Raw genomic sequence first — 15,707 nt, 5'->3', positions numbered from 1 at the left:
AACACATTCCTATCGTAAAATACAATAAAAATTGATATCATTAAATAAACAAAGAAAAGAAGACTATAAAAGTTCGATAACCTTACGGGATGACGATATCATTAGTTGTGCTGCAGTGTAGAAAAAAAAAAAAAATGCTCCGCACATGTAATTTCCCTCCTTTTTTTTTCCCTATTTACCTAATTGCGTAGTCTTCTTATCTTGTTCCGAGACATTGCGGTAAAGACTTGGTGGTTCCTTCTTTTTTTTTTTACTTAATCCTCCAGATTTTTTTCTTTGAAAAAACTAAAACTAAAATGCTCTACGCCATGCCTCCCAAAAACGAAAGAAAGGTAAGAAAAGAAAAAAGAAAATAGAAAAAAAAACAAGTGACGATGGATGGAACATTTATCTGCCGACAGACGAGAGAGCTGCCAGCTCGGAATCGGTGGTGCGCGACGAACAATGCTGCACTCGTGCAAGCCCTATACACACGCTATATACTCTGCTACACACTGTGTCTACCGACTAACTGCACATGTATATCGATAGAGGCGGCAGTATTTATTTATTTATTTTTTGGTAGAATAAAAAAACAAAAAAACAAAAAAAAAAACGGCTTTCCTGTTTTAACCGCCCACCTAATCTTCTCGAATCGACGACTCCCTCTTTAGTTATTTCACATCAATTTTTGGGTTATTTTTATTGAATTTTTCTTTTTCTTTTCGTTTCTCGTTCACTAAAAGGAAAGGGGGAAAAGAAAAGAGAGAAAAGAAAAGCGGGTGATTGCTGTTTGTCGGCTTGTTTTCAACGACAGCCTGCAACGAACCAACAACGAACCGATTTCTTGTTCAAATAACAGTTAGCGTGCGTTACACATTGCAAGGAGGGCAGTTCCGCTTTGTCTGGATTTTTCGGGAGTGTCCCCTCCTTGCTTATTACTTTGAAAAATAGAAATAATCGAGAAAATAAAACAGAAAAAAAGACCTCTCCGTGTTCGGACGGGAACGAGTCTAAACACACAAAGAACAACTCGGAATAACAACAACGATAGTGGTAGGGATACGGGGTGGAGGTGGCCTTATTAAAAATCATTTGGGCAACAATCAGGCCCGAAGCGTAATTCATCTTCGTCTCCTCTTTTCTTTCAACTGACAGAGCAACGAGCGAAGCAAAAAGAGTCACCTTCTCCCACCTTCCTCGACAGTGGGAGGTAGGTGGAGGAGGAGATATCCACACATCCCCACACCACACACACACACACACACACACGAAAATAAAAAGGGAAATGTTATAATAATAATCTGAAACAGGTATATAGAAAGAAAAGAACTGACAGTGACGCCGACCGTCTGATTGCCATTGGCTTTTGCACTCTCTAATTATACCATGATTATTACTCTCTCTGTCTCTGCCTTGTATTCCTCGACTTGTTGTTCGTTCTGCTTCTAGATGAATCTGACGAGAGGCGAAACCTTTTCTTTACTTGCCCTACGTGTCTGTACCTTTTTTTTCTTTCCGACTTGTCACGAAAAATTTCAAACCCATAACGCAGGGCGCCTTTTCTTGTAACTGCTAATTACACACATCTACTCTTACCTTTTTTTCTTTTGGGGAACTAGAGGGGGGGGAGATCATTGGTTTGATGACGACACCCAAAAGATGTGGCATAATTAAGTTTTTTGCTTTTTTTTTTTCTGTATCTTGTTGTTGTTGTTGTTGTTTCCTGCGCATATTATAAGTAGAGGCACCAAACATAAGAACAGAGTAACGAGTGACACGACAGTTCCCCCTCCCTCCGATCTTGTTATTATCTATAGACTTTTGAATGTGTGTGTGTGTGTGTGTGTATGGCAAGTCCCTTTTGCGCATTTTCTCTCTTCATACAGCCAGGGACAGGTAAAGTTTAATTATCAAAAGAAAAGAAAGGAGGCCTCACTCTGTTCTAATTACACAGCTGCAGGGTCGCTCGGTCTGTGGGTTCATAGAAAGAAGAAAAAAAAAAGTTGTTTTTTCTTCGTCTTCAATTGTGGAGGGGGGGGGAGCAAAGTTTTTTTGATTGACATTTCTTTTGCGCTCGACATGTTTGGGAAAGTTCGTTTTCTTTCATCAAGAAAGACACACACACAAGACGTGAGGGGTAAATTAACATAATTCATTATTTGGTCGTTGATTAGTTCTTTGATTGAAAAAAAAAAGAAACATGAAGTCACGAATAAAATAATAACCCATCCAAAAAATTGTGTGCGGTGTGTGTGTGTCAAAAAGTCGCCTCCCCCCCACCCCCCACCTACCATGTATAAGAACGATGCGCGCACGGCCACAACGCACCACATTTATACTTTGTAATAAAGTTCTTTGATTCCCAATCAAAAAATGAAAAGAAAAAAAATAATGCTTGTACGTGAGAGAGAGAGAGAGAAACTACAATAACAACAGTGGCGTGCTGTGATGGTCATTCTCGTGAAAACTTTGCGTCTGTCTTTTTCAGCTTTGGCCCCCGTCTGTTTCATTTTTGTGTATGTTGTGCCCGCTGTCGCTCCCCCCCTTTCTCTCTCATAGTTTTACCAACTTTCAAAACCCTCATCACCTGGTCCTGTTTGATTAGAATGAAAAGAAGAAGAAAAAAAAAAAAACTTAAAAGAAAAAGAAAGAATCGCCCTTCGCTCAACTGTCGGGCAGCATGTTTTTTGCCTTGTGTTTCTAGCTACGTGTGTTATCATATATATTGTTTTTTTTTTTTGTTTTTGTTTAAAAGGGCATATAAAACTTGTGGTCTGGCTATATGCTGGACGCGTTCAAAGCTCACAAAAAAAAAAAAAAAAAAAATGAAAATAAACAAGAAAAAAAAAAAAGTTGGCCACCAATAACAAGCCGACCGTTGGAGGTCCGCTCGCTGGCGACGGCCGGTGGTGTGTGCACCGGGCAATCATCAACTGGACTTATCATATAAATATTATATTATATAGATAATATCGTGGTAATATTACCGTCCGTTTCTCTCATAGACCACGTATATAGAGAGGGATATCGACACGCTATAGTCAACTTTTCGAAACCCTTTAGTGCAGCAGCCCCCCCCCCACCCCGCATTTCTCCTTACCCCACCCTCTCTTTGTTCGGTAGCATTGCCACTCAAAAAGAAAACAAGTCTTCGTGATTCTCCATCAAGTTTAAACGGTGGAAATTGCTGGAAATGAATCAAACGAGCTTTTAAAAAATTGCGTCAGATATGAACAACGAAAAAGATAAAGGGGGGAAAACAAAACAAAAAATGATAGTTCACGCAGAGGAAATGTAATATTAGAAATGTGTGCACGGCCCAGTTCACGGATAGTGAACAAGTCGGTAACCATTCGGGTAATTTGAATAGACAATATGGACGCGGCCAGCGACCTACTACCGTGTGTTCTCTCTCAACGCATCAAAAGAAATACGCCAGACAATGTCTATGAACTGGACGCAACAATAGGAGAGACAAAAGAGTTCCAAAATAAAAAGCGGATAGCAAAAGACACAAGGTTTCCGATCACAACGTTACACAAACAAATGGCTACACATTTTCTACAAAACTGATTTCCTGTTCTCTCTCTCTCTCTCTCTCATTCGAATAGAAAAAAAAAAAATCTAATATAAAGCAGGGCCGCATATATCCCCTTCCTGTTCTTTGATTTCAGGACTCGAGCAGCAAATACGCACACAATCATAATCATCATCATCATCATAATATAATAATAAAGTCCATCCGCTTTATTTCATTTTAGCCAAACAATAAGTCCTCTTCTTTTCTTTTTTTTTTTTCGTCATGAATAAAAGAAAAAGAAAAGCTTTTTTTTTTTTTTTTAATCAAAAACCATTTCCAAAGAAGAATGTCATGCGCATAATTTCGACTCCCCGCTTTTCTTTTTTTTTTTTTTTGCTGATTGAGCAAGAAATAATTCACTTGCCAATAGTAGCAGCACTCTATTCATTTATCTAACCCGACGAGGGACCCATTTTCCTTTTTGTTTTCTGACTTTCATTCCCTTTTTTCTTAATATGCAAAATAGCGTTTTAAAAATGCAACCAGCATACATCCTCCACCTATTTGGTCGTGCTGTTATAATAATCATTTTTCTTTCTTAAGAGAAACCCCCCTCCCCCCCAAAATGGGAATCGAATAAATACAATGCAAAATAAAAATAAAACAAAAAAAAAAACGGGATGTTGGATGGTGTGATCAACGGATGCCATCACCAATCCCTCTCCCTTAAACCACCCACATTGTATCTTTTCAGAACATTGACCGAAATATCAAAGGGAATGTCTGCGACATATCGCAACGACGGCAAACACCAACAACAACAAAAAAGAAAGAAATAAAAAGCCAAAAATATTTTTGAAAAAAAAAAATCCTACCTTTTGTCCGTCGTAATCTGCTGCAAGTTTTCCGAGATTACGAATCACACGATCCAGCTGGGAAAGCGCTGCATCACGTGACGGCCAAATGGGGCGACTATTTAGTACGTGGCTGTCCCTCCGTTACCGATGGTAGATGTCCTAAAAAAAATAACAAAAAAGAAAAGAAAAGAAAAGAAAAAAATGAATCAAAATGGAAAAGCCACAATCAAATATTGACCAGAAAATATTCAAACACACAACAACATGAAAGTCTCTCTGCCGCTCTTTGACCCGTCTCTATCCGGAGTTTCAGATGTTTTCGGCGGGAGAGGGGGGATCCTCTTCATATTTCTTTGACTATCTAATGAGTATCTCTGCGAGAGACTGGGGCTGCCCTATGGAGATCAAACAGTCAGTTGCAGAACGCACCCGCACCCGACATGCATTTGATTAATGCACGATCATGTGTGTGTGTGTGTGCCTATGCCCTTGTAGTGTGCAGCGATCGTCATCTGCATCAATGTTCTATGCAACAATATGTTGTAATATTCAATGTGTTTGCCTACGCATATAAGTAGACCATGTATACATGTATCGACGGTGAGGGGTCACCGTGATCCACACGAAAATCAACATAGTATATAATATTCCCTTCATTTCTAATGCATATTCTCATCAACGGTATGAAAGCCAAAACAAACCCGCCTGACCAAAACCAAGAACTCATTGGCCGGGCGGAAAATTCGATTTCAAAATCTCTGTCCGATGTCAACACAATGTTCGGAGATCACAGAAATGACTTCTATATTTAGAAAAACAAACAAACTGAATCTCAAATTTAAAACTCGATGGGTGAATAAAAAACAAAAAACAAAATGACATTCAATTCAAATGGACAACGATTACTTCCTCAATCAAACACAATTGGAAAGCGCTAAAGGATTGACAAGAAAAAAGTGGCCTGTCCCGTCGTCGCGTTCGAGTTCATTCGCCTCAAACGGTGTCAAAAAAACGGAGTATTAAAAAAAAAAAATACACAAAAAGGAAATCGAGACTATAGAGGACATCAAAATAGAACGAATCTACTTGAAGAGCTATCTGGCAACAAGTTACGCCCTCCAGCACGAACGTCTAATTAGAGTTGTCTTCTTCTTTCGCAGCTGCCCTCCCTCAATCCAATTGTTACAAACTAATACAACATTTTCTTTGCTCTCGACAACCAAACCAAGGGCTTCGTTCAGGTGTTGATGAAATATCACCTGATCAAACACAACAGACCCCTCTAGACTGCCAGGAAATGCGAGACGTCCTCAACTGCACAAAGACGAGTTTAAAGAAGAAAAAAAATATATAAAAATAAAAAAATAAGCCTTCATCATCAACAGTCACGAAGAAACTGACTGCTGTTGGGCAAACATCCAAGAGATCATCGAGTCAACGAGTCACAGCTTTTGGGAAAATCCAGAGACACTGGGCACAACAAAAAAAAAACGCGCACTGTTTTGAAAATATCGTCTGTGTCCTTTTGCGTTTAGGAGTATCACTCTCATCTGTATACCTGGCGCTGTCTGGCGACGTTGATCAATGGCGTCGATTGGAATTCAAAAAGGAGAAACGGGCCACCCTTCCCTGATTAACCGTACGGGAAACGGAAAAATAAAATAAAAAAGGATACACAATGTGTTGAACAACAAACGCTCCAAAATAAGAATTGAAAAAAATAAAAATAAAAATAAAAATAAATAAATTGATTGTTGCGACACTATTATAATTTTGAAGAAGAGGGTGTTTGGAGGAATTATTGCGCAAGCATTCAACAGTGAGTCCCGTCCTCAATGAGTTCGCGGCCGGTGCGCCGCTTGCCCATAAACGGCGAGCATCGAAATTCGCAACACATGCAAATGAGCAGAAAGAAAAAGGCCACACTACAATGGCACGAAAGAGGCATTTTATTTTTTCTCTCTCGTTTTCACGGCGTCTTCTGAGAAGAAGAAGAAAATGTTGGCACATTTGTTTTGCGCTCCCTATACAAGTGGTTATTTGCTAAATAGAAGCGTCTTCCATCCATCTTTTTTCTTTCCTCCTATTCTTTCAAACCAATAAAGAAAAGAATTCCCCCCCAAAAAAAAGAGACGAATGGACCAAAGGGTAGAAGATACACATACAAAGTATTTATTCATTTGTTTGAATTCAATTCCACGGCAACGGTCAGAGTCAAGTCGGTTGAGAATTCAGCATCATTGCTCATCTGTTGAATGAGCAGACATTTCTTACTTCTTTATGTGCCTTCTCTCCTCCCCGAACTACGAGTGGGAGCAATGAACACCCCGAGCTCCTCTCGGGCATTTTTTTTTTTTTTGGGGGGGCAAGAATGAATGAACAGAAAGAATAAAAAAAAGGAGGAACGTAGAGAGTGAGATGATCGTGCTGGAACGGACTAGCCCAGCCAACCGTTTCGGAAAAAACAAACTGGCGGTCACGCAGCAGCCACGGCCCAAAAGAAAAGAAGAATATGAGACGAACGAGAGAGCTACTGGTTATGTGTGTGTGTGTGTGTGTTTTAGAAGCTTTAGACACATAGCCAAAATGAAAAAAATAAAAATAAAATAAAAAAGAGTCCGGACGACGACTCTCTCTCATCATCCATCATTGAATAGGGCAACAATTATGAAGCCCCCAATTTCCTGTTTGGCCAAGAGGGAGAAGCAAGAGCCCAAGAGAAAAGAGAGCTAAAGCTTTTATGCCTTTTTCTTATTTTTTCTGTCTCTTTATTGGACAGAGCTGACTTGGCAGCATTGTTGCCATTCCGTCCACCAGCCACCGAAAAAGAAAAAAAAACTGTTTTTTTCTTTTTTTTTTAATGGTCAATCGAGAAGAAGAAGAGGAAGAAGAAGAACGTCTACAGGAAAAATACCTTGCAACGTGCCGGACCACTAGCGGCCGTTTGGCCCGTTTTTGTGCGCTATGGTCGTGAGAACAGCGACAATACATCTAATGGCAACGCCATTCTCTATGCGCCCATCTTTCTTTCTTCACCAAATCCCACCACTTCTCAGCGTGTCCCTTGATCGGTGACGTCATTATCAACCTCCCCTCCTCCTTTCTTTGTTTAATCAATAGCCCCAACAACGACTAATTTGTCCCGACACACAAACAACACACACGAAACAAAAATATAAAATACTAAGCAGACCGGCGTATACTCATCGCTTTTTGTGCCCTTACTTTACACACTCGATCCCTGTAAACAAACGCACACACAAGCAAACAAAACATTACACAACACAAGAGTTCCCTGGCGATTAATTAGTCCTAACTCGTCGTCACACGTTGTTGTTTGGCTTTTTTTTTTTTCTTCTTCTTCTTTTTATGGTTGCCCTTTCCCATTTCATCATGAACCTCTTTTCATTTCCTTTCCAACCGCACATGTATAGACTATGTGCGCGTATTCCACGCCCTCGTCCCGCCCGTCATTTACCCAAGTTAGTTAGAAAAAGGTTAAGCTGATATAACACGATCCCGACGGACTTGTTAATACTCCATGTACTGTGTAGACGCACACAAGTCTCTCCCTCTCTTCATCCCCATTAGCGCCTACACCACACTACACCGAGATTCATCTCTCGGACACACACTTCCCTCCTCTTCCACCCCCCACCCTCGTTCTTTATGTTTCTCTCTTTTTTTTTTTCTTTTTCTTTTTGATTTTACGTGCAACTTCTTTCTCCCCTCTTTTACAATCTCTGCTGCTGACCCCAGCGACAGCATTATTAAAGTTGTTGTATATATATGTGTGTATATACGTACTCCCTATCTGTACTGCCATTTTATATTCCGTTCTCTCCGGCCTCCTACCCCCTCGACTACCCCTACTCCCCCTACTAGAAACGCTTTAGAAATTTCATACAGCCACGGGAGAGCGTCGCAACAGTGTTGAAGCGCTGACCGATGGTCTTCCTTCGCCCTCTGTTAATTAATCAATAACGCAATCGATATATCGACCCGCTTTTTCTTCTTCTTTTTCGAGCCCTCAACAACTCACGCACCAGAAAGCGGATAAGCTGTGAAATGAGTTTTAAAATAAATAAATAAATAAAAATAAAAATAAACAAGTAGTCCAGACATGTAAAAAAAAGAAAGAAAGAGAAAGAGAGAAAAAACTAAACAATGGCAGTGTAGGTCAGTCGATGATGGCGGCGATGTGGCAGAGTTATTACACTAATGCGACGATACTACTCCACACGTCACCGTCTCTTTTCCCAGTCGTTGTATTTACAAGTCCCCCCCCCCTCGGGTGCGCTTAATACTGTTAACGAGCAGCCTAGTAATTAATTACTCGAGGCACACTACTACTAATACTAGTGCTGGCACAAATGGACCGGCCACACCGGTTAATGGCTTCTCTTGTAGCTAAGGAGAGAATGAGAGAAAGGTCGTTATAGTCGCAGCGCTAAAGGAGAGGGTGGTCCTCTCTCTTCCTCCCTGTGTACACACACACACAGAGTTGTCCCAGTCTATAGTAAATGTGTATAGACTATATGTGATGTGTGTATCTAGTGGCGAAAAGTAAAGTCCAAAGAGAGAGAGAGAGAGAGGCCGAAAAGCGTGGAAAAGAGAAACTGTGTGTGCCGGCCCTTTTTGCTTTTACACTTCCACTCCACCTCCTACCAAAACCCCACCGTCCTCTGCCCCTCTTATTCCTCCATTTTTATACATGCGATGCGATCAATACTGGACGTTAGGCACAGTGAAAAAAATAATAAAATAAAAACAAAGCCAACCATATCTATTTCCCCCAACTGGTCTCCTATTTATTTTTTTGTGTGTGTGTGTATGTTCTCCCATTGAGCCAATGTTTCGCTTCGTTCCAAGGTGGGGTTTGATCGGTGCCAAGAGCGGGCAATCGACAACAACGGCAGACTCTGACTAGACTTAATAACACTAAACGGTAGACGACGATAACAAACAACGACGTGTCCAGTTGCCCAGCAATTCTTCTTTTGGTCAGTCACGCTCCATAGACATTCCAAAGCGGAACATTTAAATTTCGGTAAGGGCTCAATGCGTTGGAGGTGGAGTATCAATGTTTCTTCAACCAAAATTCAATCCCAAGAATTTATTAAAAAATCTATCGATTCTCTGACCTTTTTATCTAAATCGCCAACCCCCCCCCCCACCATTCCCAGCCCCAACTAAAAGTGACTCTTAGCTAACCCACCCCTCCTTCCCTAAGAGCTCCCAACGGCGTCACCAACCACCTCCCCCCAAAGTCAACGTCTAAAAACGCGCATCATTCACGCAGAGACACATACACAAACGAGTCACTACCCCGAGCCCATCATCAAGCGTCCGTCCAAACGGCAGACTTGGAAAGTTCATTAGGTAAGTCAATTCGAAAATTGCCGCTGTATAGAGTTAGGATTACAACGCGAAGCCAAGAGCGAAGGGTGCGAAACACGGTGTCACCGCTAACGAGAGGTCAAACATCAATAAAAAGACGAGTAAACGGAGAGGGGGATTGGGGGGCAATCGCATTACACATTTAGGTGATTCCACGGTCCCAAGACGAGCCCAATAGCCCTGCCCTGTTTCTCTTTCATTCAGGGGGAGAAAAGAGGTTAGCAAAACGTAGAGAATCAACAAGGTCAAATCCAGAACGTGTAACAAAAACACGGAGGGCAGTTAGAAATAAAAAAAAATAAAAATAATGTAGCCAAGCAGATCAAAGAGCAAACGAGCGGGGAATAAAAAAAAAAGAAAGAAAAACGTCAGCGACATCAAAGGCAACAAAAATATAAAAAGAAATTATAATAACAAGAAAAAGAGCTATGACGTCATTCATCGTGCGGTACACGAAAGGCAATCACAATCATTTTGGAGGGTAAGACACACACACACGCCTCCGCTCCTAGATGGAAAGTTCCTTCTCCCCATTTTCTCTTCAATTTCCTCGTGCTGATCAAGGAAACAAACAAGAGCCGAAAAGAAAGAAAACGAAACGAAAACAACTGCAATCGAAATAATAATATCATCAACGATACACATCAAGAGGAGGCTCCAAATTTCTCTCTTTCCTAAACCAGTAGAGGCCTCCTTTTACGCTTACAACAACGTAACCTATAACGCCAGCGATTGAGCGACGTCGTCGCGCACGACTATATCGTGAATTAGTGTGTGTGTGTGTGTGTGTGTGTATAGTGGGAGAAGAGGCCGATGATGGAAGCGTCGCGTGAGTGGCGCAAAACCCCCCAATTTTTTTATTTCTTTACTTATACTTTGAAGCTTCTCGCTTCTTTTTCCACAATTCATCGTCTTAAGATAACGACGTTTGGGGTACTATTGGATGCGTCACCCTGACATGGAGACAGACATTAGGGAGATGATGCGCCAAACCGACAAAGTCAAATGAAGGGTCGATTCAAAATGACGTGCCACCAGAGGTCAATCATATCATTTTCATATCGTCCCCTCTGTAAATAGGGTGTCATCAGGTGGGAGGGCCACTGTCAGTGCAAGAAAATGGCATCCAGAGTTTTGGAAACGTTTTAAAAGCGATATTGAATCAAAAACAAAAAGGACAAAAAATAAAAAAAATAAAATGGCGAAACAAGACATAAAATGGGAGATGGCATGCGTGACGCATCCGCCCGGAAGCGGCTGTAATAGGAGGGGGAATGGTACCTCACCTGACACAATCTCTGTCCTTGTTCGTGAATGCGATATCGCACATCAACTGCCATAACTTGTTTATTCTTTTTTGGCTTGGATTTACGAAAGAAAAATGCGTCAATCATGACTGTAGCTTCTACGCATTCGATAAACAAAAAATAAATAGCAAAAGTTGGGCTTTGCAAAATTATTGCGACTCCCATACACATTCCCCCACACACAGACACACACACACACGAGGGACAATTCACGTATTAAAAGGCGGAAAAGCGCAAAGGAGGGCAGATAAAGACCGACTGGAGGCGCCGGCGGCGCCTCGACACTGAAAGAGCACCGCGTCGTTACTCTTACGCCTTTTCTTTCTACATTGCGCCTTTTTTTTATTTCCTCCCTTTTTGTTATACATTTTTTTCTTCCCCCCTTTCGTTTTTCCTCCGTGTGCAACCGGACCGGCACACCTACACACCTGGCCAAACGTCCGCTGGTTGAGCCCCCCCCTCCACCTCAGCTCAGGGAGGACGACCACATCGATGAAACAGATGCACGGAAAACCAATCAAAGAAAAAAAACGAGCGTGGATAATGAATTCTGTTCTTCCTAAACAAACAAGCTAAACACGGTATGCATATTACAATCTACTCTATCGTACACCTTTCTATTTCGTCTATTGACAACAGCTGGTTTTCAATGTAGCCGTACACGCACACCAACATGGCGGCGGCAACTCGCGAGAAAACAATAAAACGGTTATCAATACAAAATAAGTAAAAACACACACACACACAAAAAAAGTGTACCGGAATAAGGCTCGTCCCTTTTCCGCCATTAACGAATGTCTCACACACACACACACACACACAAAAAGAAGAACAAAAAAATAAATAAATAAATAATAAACAAATAAAAGGTAAGAAAACAAAACAGATGGAAGCGAAAGAACAATGAGAATCCTTCGTGCAAACCGGCTTCGTTCGTTCATTCGTTCGGAATGCGGCAATCCATCAAATTAAGCTTTGACGTTGTATATAGCGGCATGGTGTGTATGTGCCTATATATACATATTATTCTGTCCTTTCGGGTATTGGCTGGTGCCATTGCAACGAGTTCCGTCACGACGACGCTCAGAAGAAACTGTTCGCCTTCAATGGCACCACCATCCCCCCCCCCCTCCCCCACGAATTTTTGTAACAAAACCTTCAAAACGATTCGATGACATTGTCATCGTGTGGCGTTTCCGATCAAACAATAGGCCGCCATTATAGTCACGACCAAACTACGCTATCAGTATACCGAGTGTATAAAAAAAAAAGCAAAAGAATCGATGTATCGTACCATAAAGTATGCGTACGTAACATTCCAGTTGTTGAATAAGCCCCAGACGCCAAGACTTATACCCCCCACCCCATTCCCTCGTCTTCTAGATGAATATAAAGGAAGTGCATCTCTCAGATTAGGACGAATGTCTGCATACTGATAAGACATTTCTTTCTTCATTTTTCCCTTTTTATTGTTGTTGAAAATCATTCGATTTTCAAACTCCCCAAATCGACCAACATTTTTTCGACGTCATTGGTCATGTGCACCGAGATTGAGACCTGGGATGATGAACCATCGACCAGAAAACAAATAAAAAGGAATTTCACTCCCAACAGACAAAAACGTACATGCAATCGGCCGGCAATTTCGGTCGTATCGAATATAGGGGAAGAAATAAGAGACGCCGTTCCAAATGCTGCAGCAATACCTACGACTATACTCTCTTGCTCTCTTATTTGATGTCCGCGATGGCGCCACACGCCGGTTGAATTAAAATTACACCCCGCTGAGAGCCGTAAAACGTACTCTGTTCCTTCCCTATTCTATTCCAATTCCGTGCCTACGTATATTTGTGGAGCACACACCCAAAAACGAAAAAGAAAAGAAAAAAAATGTATACATATATTGCGCGTTAATAATATCGACTGTTTTAGACAGAAAAAAGAAAACCATTTAAATAGGATGATGATGACCCCGGCTCGTCGCCACCATCACCAACACAGCCGCCCCTTTCCTCAATTCAAACAGTTCACTCTGTTCGCTGCAAGTTTTTATTTTTATTTTTTTCTTTCTTTCTTTCTGATTGTTATTTAATGTCCACATGATCCCCCTGAGCCATTTTTTTTCTGTTCCTCTCCGAGCGCGTCACACCTGAGGCGCACCTGTCCCGAGCGTGTACGTCGACTAGACCTATAGTCTTAATCAGACCTTTAACGTCCACGGGGTCGCGGGCGTCTCGGCGGCGACGACCCCACTGATGATGCACATCATCATCAGAGGCTGTTGTTGCTGCCTATTGCGTTTGTGTTTAGTCTCTCGCTATTTTATTCATTCCTCTTCCCCCCCTCTACCGGGGTCTGTCTACGTGTGTTTATGCATCTTTGCATGTGTGCCCCGCGCCAGCAGGTGATTAAAAATGTAATTTGATGACCTGGACCGCATGACCAGCCGACGGTAATGTTTCCAGAGTTATTCAAGCTACTAGACGTTAAGTAGGTTGATCGAGTATTCAGGTAATCACGGGGATAATCAGACACAAAAACTGAATTTCAGAGGACAAAAAGAAAGGAAAAAAAAAAAGGGCAGAAAACGAAAAGTAATCGGAATTCAATGTGCAGGGCGGTGTACACGGACCCCGGTGATTCAACTTCCTCATTTCGTTACTGCTGCCCTCTGCATGTAAGGAGGAAGACAACACACACACACACACACAAAAAAAAAGAGATGTTCAAGTTAATTGAATTATAGATCAGTGGCGGCCAATTCTCTTTGCTCCGTCTATATTAATCAACTAATCATCGGGGCCTCGTTTCTTAATTGATGATGGTCAACACAAGACTTTGTTTTTCCACCCAAGGGTAGTTGGGATCATCGCTCCCTTATTAATGAATGGCCGCTGATGGTACTCCACGACAGAAACTCGAAAAACAACGAAACTCGAATTGTTTTCATCATCCAGCAAACCAGGAGATGAATAAAACAAAAAAGAGTGCACTAAGGATAGTCAAAGAGAATAAATCAATCAATTGACGATTCATAGATAGGGTCCGCACAGGTCATAAACAAACGAAACTTCTTCTTTTTTGTTTTTCCTATTTCAAAAAGTGAATATAGACGACCATCAACTCTGTTGTTATTTGTCCAGACTTAGAAACAAAAAAAAAAAAAGGGAAAATGGATGCTGGAACAAAATGTACTCACAATGGTTTTCCCTTGTTTGTTTTTTCATGTAGATAGAGAAAGAAGAAAAGGGGTCGATCGGTCGGTCATTGCGCCGATGTAAATAAGGATGCAAAAGGGATGGGGTGACGGTTGAATCTATAATGCAATCGGGATAATCGATGTTCCCCCTTTTACTATAAGGAGCGTGTTGGATCGCTGTTGACCAACGTCCATCAACTCGAGAAGAGCTTCCACTACATTTCGAGAGAAGAAAACTTGCCTCTTGTCCTACTGCATTAGGAAAATGAGAGCAGAATATAAAAAAAAAAGAAGGCAATTCGGCTCCCAAGTTTCGTGTGGGTGAAACCAAAACTTACCAAGAGCATCTCCCTGCCATCTCGTGAACTTGATTAATCGTCAACAATCCAAAAACAGGCCAGGCTAAAAACTCAAACAGCACCGGTAGGGGCATCAAAGTCGAATCGAATTAAATCCCCCAGCTTTTTTACCTTCTATACCGTGTGCCTCTCGGACACAATTAGTTAATTCATGATGGAAAAAGAGAGAGAAAAGAATCAGAGACTCTTATACGACAACTAGTTGGGCCTATAAACAACCGTGTCTGCCAGCATTTGTCTATTTGACAAAGAGGGCAGCCAGTAGAGATAGACACGTGAATCGCTACAAGAGTGAAAGAAAAAGAGAGAAGAGTGAATCCAATTGAATATGTGTGTGTGTGTGTCGCAAGTCCAGTCCAGTCGACTGGGCGATTCAATGAATAATATAATCACAACTTGGAGGAGGGGGGGCTTACAGCAGATCGTCCGCTAGTTGGGAAAAACGCGGAACCGTTGACACGACAGATGTGCTTCCTCTACGCTTTCTACCCGATCAAACTTTACATATATACAATATGTAAGGACATTTTCAATCAATATCAGAAATCTATAAACATGCGCTGCAAACAGCCGGCCAAGCAAAGGTTTTTTTTTCTCCCCCGATTTCTACAGTTTAATAGGCCTATTCAACCAACAAACATTTTGTTTAAAAAAAAAGGGGTGAGATGAAGCCAGCCTGCGATGGCCAGAAATACAATTCGATCAAGTGGCGCTGATTTTTGACCCCCCCCCACTTTCCGCTAACTGTTTAACCCCAACTTTTTTCGATAATCAACCTAATGGCTCGACGCCTTGGCTTTTAGATATAGCGTAGATTCCCAACGTTGTACATGTAATGCAAGCACCGGTCTCCATGGGAATCAAGAGGGTCGACGCCATCGTGGGGCGCCACGTCCAGGGAAACAAATCGTTCCGATAACACGGCAGTAGTAGAGTGTGTATACGACGAGTATTATAATAAATACAGAAGGGTGATTTGGAATCCGGGCCAGTATAGATTAGGAGGATTGGATGAGTAAAGGTTAGAAAGAAGGGAGGAGGGGGATAGTTGCCTGGACTGTCAGGTCGAGACCCTGGTCACGC

The 15,707-nt window shown here is 41.6% G+C and overlaps 1 protein-coding gene across 1 annotated transcript in view; it reads right to left on the bottom strand.

The window, feature by feature from the left end:
- Nucleotides 1–15,707, bottom strand: part of LOC116925172 (zinc finger homeobox protein 3) — an 85,835-nt gene that overhangs the window by 31,784 nt on the left and 38,344 nt on the right. Inside the window, 1 exon segment of the mRNA XM_045175728.1 lies at nucleotides 4,378–4,518. The gene's annotated coding sequence lies outside the window, so the exon portion shown is untranslated.

Source organism: Daphnia magna, linkage group LG6 (assembly GCF_020631705.1).
Source record: "Daphnia magna isolate NIES linkage group LG6, ASM2063170v1.1, whole genome shotgun sequence".
Lineage (NCBI taxonomy): Eukaryota > Metazoa > Arthropoda > Branchiopoda > Diplostraca > Daphniidae > Daphnia > Daphnia magna.
Note: the sequence above shows the minus strand (reverse complement) of the source record. Positions and strands in the feature narration are given on the sequence as shown.